This window comes from Leptonychotes weddellii, chromosome 3 (genome assembly GCF_054177405.1).
Source record: "Leptonychotes weddellii isolate Sample4059 chromosome 3, ASM5417740v2, whole genome shotgun sequence".
Classification (NCBI taxonomy): Eukaryota; Metazoa; Chordata; class Mammalia; order Carnivora; family Phocidae; genus Leptonychotes; species Leptonychotes weddellii.
In genome coordinates, this window is record NC_138371.1 from 130,772,736 (window position 1) to 130,780,770 (window position 8,035).

Below are 8,035 nucleotides of genomic sequence, written 5' to 3' on the forward strand. Positions count from 1 at the left end.
GTACATTCTATTAGGTGCTGGGGATTCAAAAAGAAATTAATGTCCTCAAGGGATCATAAGAGGCTCAAGGAAAATTTCATGAATTAGTGAGAATATATACTGAGAAAAATGCAAGTATGAAATTCAAAGATCAGGAATCTAACTCATGGCTCATAATGGGTCTAATTAGAGACTGTTAGAAACGAATAGGAGAATGAGTTTCCAGCCAAGCACTTTCTTGCAGTTTCCCTCGGTTACAAGAATGGTATGTTCCTAAGGGGCTGCTGCAGGTTTTTAAACAATTAGTCCTTTAAATTTGAAAATGTACAACACCAAATTAGAATCGAAATCTTTTAAAACTCTTTCTTAGCATCAGAAGAACGTCATCCTGATTTTTTCACATTCCTAAATTGTCAACAATATTATTTGTAAAAAATAACAATAAAAATAATAGGAATACATTAAAACAGTCCATAAATTACATGTACAAACAATAATGTTTTCTGCGCACTGCATTCAAAATATACATTGATTCTCTGTATCCTTCAGTATAAGTGATGTAATTTTAACAAATATTGTATATTTTATGTCAGGTTATTTTTACATCTTTTCTATCTCAGTCAAATGCACAGAAAACTGTATCATTACCTACGTTCTCTGCATTAGATGAATATTGGAATTTTCACTCAGTTGGGTAGCTAAAGGGATGCAAAACATTGTCTTGCATCCCAGAAAATCCTCTGCATTTCTGAGCTACATTATCTGCCTCAGCAAACGCTGTCCTTCTGCTTGGTTTTTCACTCCAAGTTGTCAGCTGCAGGGAAACCCGTATTAAACTATCCAAACTACAAAATGGGGAAAAATAATTAAAGCTGTCTGACACTAAACTTACCATGTAGTCTTTAATTTGTGAAATGGTAAATATTAGCCTCTTCCTTGATCTCTACCATCTAGAACTCCCAGTGGAGAAAGCAATTGGCTTCATTCGTAAAGCTTCTCTGAAGACAGGCAAGCTATAAAAATGCACTACTTTATCAGAATTCTTTGGGGATTTAATGTGTACACACTTCATTGATTATCAGTTTTCTGATGAGGCCTGCTGGAGTTTAGAAGGCTCCCTAGAAAAAGATTCTTGTTCCCTGGGAAATGAAATCATGGTCTATTAGCTTGGAAACAACAAAATAGTGAAGAAGTAATGGGATAAGTGGATTTTGCATGTAGGGTTTAGCATCAGCCTTAGCATCAGCTGATGGACTAGTGAGGATTTCCTGACAAATAATTCAGCAATAAATTTGGGTGTGAAATTTTTCATTAAATTTTCGCCTGCATATATTCTATATTTAGGGGGAATTCATTTCACATATTTTCATAAAAGTGTGAATACTAAGTAGCTGCAATATTTTCAACATTTGCAGATGAATAATTATGGAATAAATGTGAATATATGGTTACTTTAAAATGTTGGTGACTAGGGAATGTAATAATCTAACACTCACATATAAAAGCAGTACACAATAGAATCACATATGGTGTGGGTTAAAAAAAAAAGGATCAGTCATAGACTAACTTTTGGAGTAGAGTATGACCAACTGTCTATAAATCACAACACAATTTTAATGTACCTTTAATGAGCTACAAATACTTGCATCTCCTCAGTGAACATACAGTAGTAAAGTTATAGTAGTATGAAATGCATGTTCTTTCTGAGGCTTATCACTGTAACATTACTACAAAAGGGGTAGGATGTCCAATGCTTTTCTCCTTCTTCCTTTAAAGTTGTAATCTATTGCATTACAATGCTACAATTAATTTAGAATCTATGGTTGCTGAAAAAAAATACTATACTGATTACTTGGTTAAATCAAGAAAAATTGTATAATATAAATGTAAATATTGCCATTTGTAGATATTAATTACATCTATTCTCTTTTCCTAAATCAATAATGCACTAAAATTATCCAGTCCCTTGATAACGTAACTGATTTCTGTAGAGGACATACAATGAAGAACAGAAGTGTGATTTTTGGAAATATTAGATTAAAACATATTCCGAAGCCTTAGTTTAAAGAAAACTGACCCGTAAAATAAACTACGAATTTTTAGTATTTTTCCTTTACGTTTTGAAACAAGAATGGTAAACCTTAGTTTTGAAGTAAGAGTAACAAACAAGAAAAAATTAAGCATAATATTATAGTTTTATTTTAAAGCATAGGAAGAATCACCTAAGCAAAGTTATCTATTTTTTATTTTTGATCCTGTACGTGGCTTGATTATTACAACCTATGAACTCATTGTGTTTGCTACTCTACTTAGCTAGCATTTTCTTAGGCTATGCCTGAGTTTTTGCTTCCTCTTAATGTAAATACATTTCAAATTTACTTTTGCAGGTTAATTATCTATAGTGAAAATATATTTTTTAAAATATTTATTTATTTGAGAGAGAGAGAGAGAGCACAAGCAGGAGGGGCAGAGGGAGAGGGAGAATCTCAAGCAGATTCCGACGTGGGGCTCGATCTCACAACCCTGAGATCGTGACCTGAACTGAAATCAAGAGTCTGGTGCTTAACTGACTGTGTCACCCAGGCACCTCAAAAATATTTTCATATTCTAGTATTCCTTGAGCTTTCATGGCATTGGAATGTAAATAGAGAGCCAGATATGTGCATGAGTTACATGTGTATGCTTGTCATGAAATAATAATTAGTATTTCCAATTAAATGTAAAGGAAAGTAACTTCTATTTTGATTTTGAAGTGCTTTTATTATAGTGAATTATTTTCTGTGTTATTTTATTTATGGCATACATTTTTATTTATTCAAGATTTTGATCTCCTAAACATTTTCTCTGTTTTACTCTTGAAATTATATACAGGAGAAAAAAAATATAAGATAAAAAAGTAGTGATGGCTCTCTCTATATGAATATTTTTATGGTCTAGAATTTTGATCTCGGGGTCCCTGGGTGGTTCAGTCATTAAGCGTCTGCCTTCGGCTTGGGTCATGATCCCAGGGTCCTGGGATCGAGCCCCACATCGGGCTCCCTTCTCCGCGGGAAGCCTGCTTCTCTCTCTCCTACTCCCCCTGCTTGTGTTCTCTCTTTCACTGTGTCTCTCTCTGTCAAATAAATAAGTAAAATCTTTAAAAAAAAAAAAAAGGAATTTTGATCTCATTCAAATGTGATGTCTAGTAAAAAACAAATCTGCACTTAGTAAGGAGAGGTTTATTCAAAATTCTATTGCAAGGGAGGGAAAGAGGCTATTGCAGTAGGGAGAATGCTTTGACAATAAGATTTGTGTCTCAAGAGTTAGATAAAAACTGTTTTTCTTTTAGTTGCCCTAAATTTTAGAGGTGGAATTGGCTTATAAGGATTTAAGAAGACATTGTTTTAAAGTGTTTGAAATATTTCCTAGTTGGCAATGAAAATAAGCCTTATTTAGAATCACTCAGGTTCTTTTTTTTTTTTTTTAAGATTTTATTTATTTGAGACAGAGAGAGAGAGAGAGAGAACATGAGTGGGGGGAGAGGAGCAGAGGCAGAGGGAGAGGAAGAGTGAGAAGCAGACGCCCCAGGGAGCAGGGAGCCGGAAGCAGACTCGGAACTCACACCCAGGGCACTGGGATCATGACCTGAGCTGAAGACAGATGCTTAACCCCTTAATCAACTGAGCCACCCAAGCACCCCCATTCAGGTTAATTATTAAAATGACAACTTTTTAATAAAGTTCTTTTTCGTATTGCACTCCATATGCAATTACTCCCTCCTTTCAGCCTTTTAATACTTTTTTGCACCTCTCTTAGAAATGTACAATATTCAATCTTGTATTATGCATATTTATGTACCAATATTTTCTTTCTCGTTAGATTGCAGCATCTTGAGAATGGTGTAGTGGAAAGAAACTTGACTTTGAATTTCAGGTAGGAACCTTAGTAACTATACACTTGTTTCATTAATGCAATTTCTCACCTCATTGAGATAATGGGGACTGGAACTAACAGGTGGTGGTAATACAGATGGTGAACATTATACAGATTTGAGATATTAAAAAAAAACTTGGATCATTATATGTACACTTTCTTAGTTCTTCTCTACATATTTTCATCCACACAAGTAATAATTTGGATTGATGTTCTAAATGTCAGGTATTATGACAATGGCACAGAGAGTAGTTTCAAAGATAGACATAAAGTGCCATGACTTATAAAATTGATGTATTTGTGATTTTCAAAATTCATCATGTTTGTTCAGCTCTAAGAAACTACAATTATCTAATCAAGGCAAATAAAATTCTCTGTATGTGCATTATAGTACAAAAGGAGAGGTTGCAATTGGTGCATAATAGAAAGAAGTACAATCTAACAGTTTTCCCAAGAAATGTTGTCTCTATTTTTTGAACCTTGTAATTAGCACACATGAGGTATTCCTAAAAGACATCTTAATTTTATTATTTATTTACTCTATCTCTATAAAAATGATCATTAAAGACATCTTGGTTGATCGTGTATTTATATATGGATATAAATGTATTTAAAAAGACAGAATTTATGTATCTACTTTGAAGTAAATAGTTCTCTTGTGTAGTACTTAGATATTAAACATTTAGGAAATTAATATATCAATTTAAAACAGCATATATTTCATCCAGATATAGATTTTAACATTTTACATATTTATGGCTATACAACTTATTGAGCAATAATGACATATTTAACTGCATGCATAGCATTTTATGTATTTGATTTTATTTATCCTTACAACAACACTAACTTCATTTTTCAAATTAAGCAACTGAGGATAAGGGAATTTACAATATATTTGTTTGTTGAGCCAGCTAATAAATGCCAAAGTTTGCTTGGATGCAAATCCAGGTATGCCCAGTGTCCAACTTTGTGAAAGACTTTGCACTCACATACAGGCCACACACATGTAATTTAACTCAATATGAATATAATTGCCATTAATGCTTATCTGACTTTTTATTATACCTACATGGGTCATAGATATTTATGTATATGTGTCATGTGGATATCCGTGTATATAGTAGTAAAGAAGAAAATGTATTTTCATTTTCATGTTTCAAATAAATTCACATGAAATATGGATTACTGTAGATTTATATACTCATAGTATTTCAGTTGTAAAAATATATCAATTTAACAAAATAATTTGTGGCTTTGAGTTTCCCATTTAAAATATTACAATGCAAGTTCAGAAAAAAATCAGCTGGATGGGTCATTCATTCCATTTGTGTATCTATGTCAGGTATCTAACACATGATAATAAAAAAACACATTGACGCTGAACAAGAAAATATAGTAGGCTTTATTCCCTAATATTGAAATGAAAATGAAATTCCAATGTTTGTTAAAAGAAACAAATTCTAATATAATGAACTAACTGTAAAAGAAAGTTGTGTTTTATCATTTCCATACTTTCATAACAACACATGCTATTTGTAAATTGTATTCCTTTCTGTAGATTTGGTACTAACTGTACACATTATACTTATAAAATATCATATATTACTACTTAGGGGTGTGAATTAAAGCGTATATATATTATTTGTAGTCTTGTAAAATGGAATGCAAAATAATATGTCAAAACAACTGTTACCCAAACCTGCATTCATATAGTTAATTGACTGTTAATTTTGGGGAAAAAGCAGCAACTTTTATTATGCATGCAGATATGATGCTACTTAGAAATAAATAACGTGGTAAGAACGTGATTTGTTTCTATAGATTTAAATTTTAGGGCATTATTTACACGCTAGGTGGCCTTGACTGAAAATAATTTTAGATAATTGTACAATAAATAAATAAAAACTGTAATTTCATGGATGCTATTTCAAACACAATTAACATAAAACAATTATGAATATCTTTTTAAAATTAACACAGCAACTCAGGCATAGTTATCTGCAAATGCCACACTGTTATTTTCTTATTTTGTTAGTAAAACCAATTTAAATTATACTATACAAAAATGCATGTACATTTGGAAATTTCTGTCACCTGAAGGGTGTTTATATACATTTACTTAATTTGAAAGTCTTTTTTTTTCATAGAAATGTCATCAATTTATTACATTTGGTGAAAAATAAATACTTGGTTAAAATAGATTTTTAAACAAGTATTTTTATTTTTTATGTTGACTTTTTATACTTTCCCTCAAAAATTTATCTTAGGGACCCCAAATTCAATAGTTATTTAAAGAAATTGAAACACATGCAGGTATATAAACCCCTTAGTTAAGACCTGTTTCAAGTGAATTTTTCAATTTTTTAAAAATAGTACAATATGTTCTTGTGATATATGTGTCTTATAAATTATTTTATGAGTATTTAAAATATGCTCAGCCTAGTGGTAAATTTAATAAGCACAGTAAGATTTTTCATGTTTAAAATATAGAACACTAGTATTTCCATAAGGGATAAAAATATATGTTTTTAATAGAACATAAAAGAAATATAAGACAACTTATTTATGAATAATTAATCTTTTCCTCCCAGGGGAATATAAACATAAATCTTTTAGATAAAAATAAGATATCTCTTTATTTTCTTCTACTATTAAATTTCTTCCTACATATTAAGGGCAGTTTAAACCCCTCTCCTTCAAAAATTCTTAAAAAAAAATCTGTGTACTTTGTGGAATTATAACACTTGCCTTACACACACACAATTTACAAGCCTGTGCTGCTTATTTTTGCTGGTATCAACCACTCATTGTCATTTTAACCCTACTGATTGTGCTAAGGCTTAAGAGTTAGCAAACTCTTGCTTTGTTTAAAAAAATAATAATAATAAATAAGGAGTGGCCAAATGAAAATAGAAAAGAATCAAAAGCTTTGAACCTCTACTCTTGCTCTCTGTACTTGTACTGTATTCAAAGATAGATTTTACTGCTAAATAAAAAATAGAATAAGTGTATTGACCAAATCATCCTTAAAAATATTGACAACAATTGGGACATCAGGTGGCTCAGTTGGTTAAGTGTTTGACTGATGAATTCAGCTCAGTAATGATCTCATGGATGTTGAGATGGAGCCCCATGTTGGGGCTTGCCTACCAAATCCACTTGATAGCCCTCTCTGAGAAACCCACAGTGCTTTTTCCAAGAAATTTTTTATTGCTTTCTGTCCTATGTTCCCTTAACATTCAAAAATATTACAAGGTTTAACACTCCATGATACTCTCGTTATGTGTTTCCTTACCTTTATCTCTACATGACTATGAGATTCTGGAGAACAGGGTATTGAGCTTTTCTGTACATCTCCATATGTGTATTAATATGTGCAGACCCTGAGACATATAATATTAATAGAATCTTTATAAATAATTGGGAATGTAATTAATTATTATACTATGCATTCTGTAAGAATGGTAGAAATGTTACAAAGGAAAGGGGATCAGCCAATCTGGTGTAATCAAATAAAACTTTAAGAAATAACTGAAACAAAGATACCTTTGAAGGATAGTTAAGTATGGACAAATACAGAAAAAAAAAAACAGACAATGAAAGAACATCTAGACTAAGAAAGTAACTGCCCTGAGAATATATTTTCCATAAGATGATAGAGAATTGAAGTTTTTCTGAAGAAGGCACTTTGTACAGAAAACCTGAGTAAATAATAATGAAATAGTGAGGGTCAGAAAATGAAGGGTCTTCAAAGCAAAGCAAAATAGTTTAATCAAGTTCTTGTAGGTGATCAAAGTCACTAAAGAAACTATTTGATCATAAGTGTCAAATTCTAAAAGTAGTGGCTCCAGAAAATTATTTATGACAGATAAATGTAAATCAGTAAAATTGTTCTGAAGGAGTTCAATTGCTTAAGCTTGAATCGAGTAGAATCTCCACTAGGAGAATAGCAGTGGGCATGAAGATCAAACTGAATCATATTAAGGACAATTGTAAAACATATTTCAAGACCAAAAATTAAATAATTCATGACAGTTTGGACTAGGAAATGAGGGAAAGAGAATCAAATTACAGTCTATAAGGTAGAGAACTGAGGGAATGGTGACGATAATGGTCAAGAAAGATAGATGTTAATATTTAT

At 31.6% G+C, this 8,035-nt stretch overlaps 1 long non-coding RNA gene across 1 annotated transcript in view; it reads left to right on the plus strand.

Annotated features, from left to right (window-relative positions):
- Positions 1–8,035, plus strand: part of LOC145720659 (uncharacterized) — a 387,974-nt gene that overhangs the window by 149,410 nt on the left and 230,529 nt on the right. Inside the window, exon 3 of the long non-coding RNA XR_014143804.1 lies at positions 3,838–3,891. This is a non-coding gene — a long non-coding RNA (uncharacterized LOC145720659). The remainder of the gene's footprint in view (positions 1–3,837; positions 3,892–8,035) is intronic.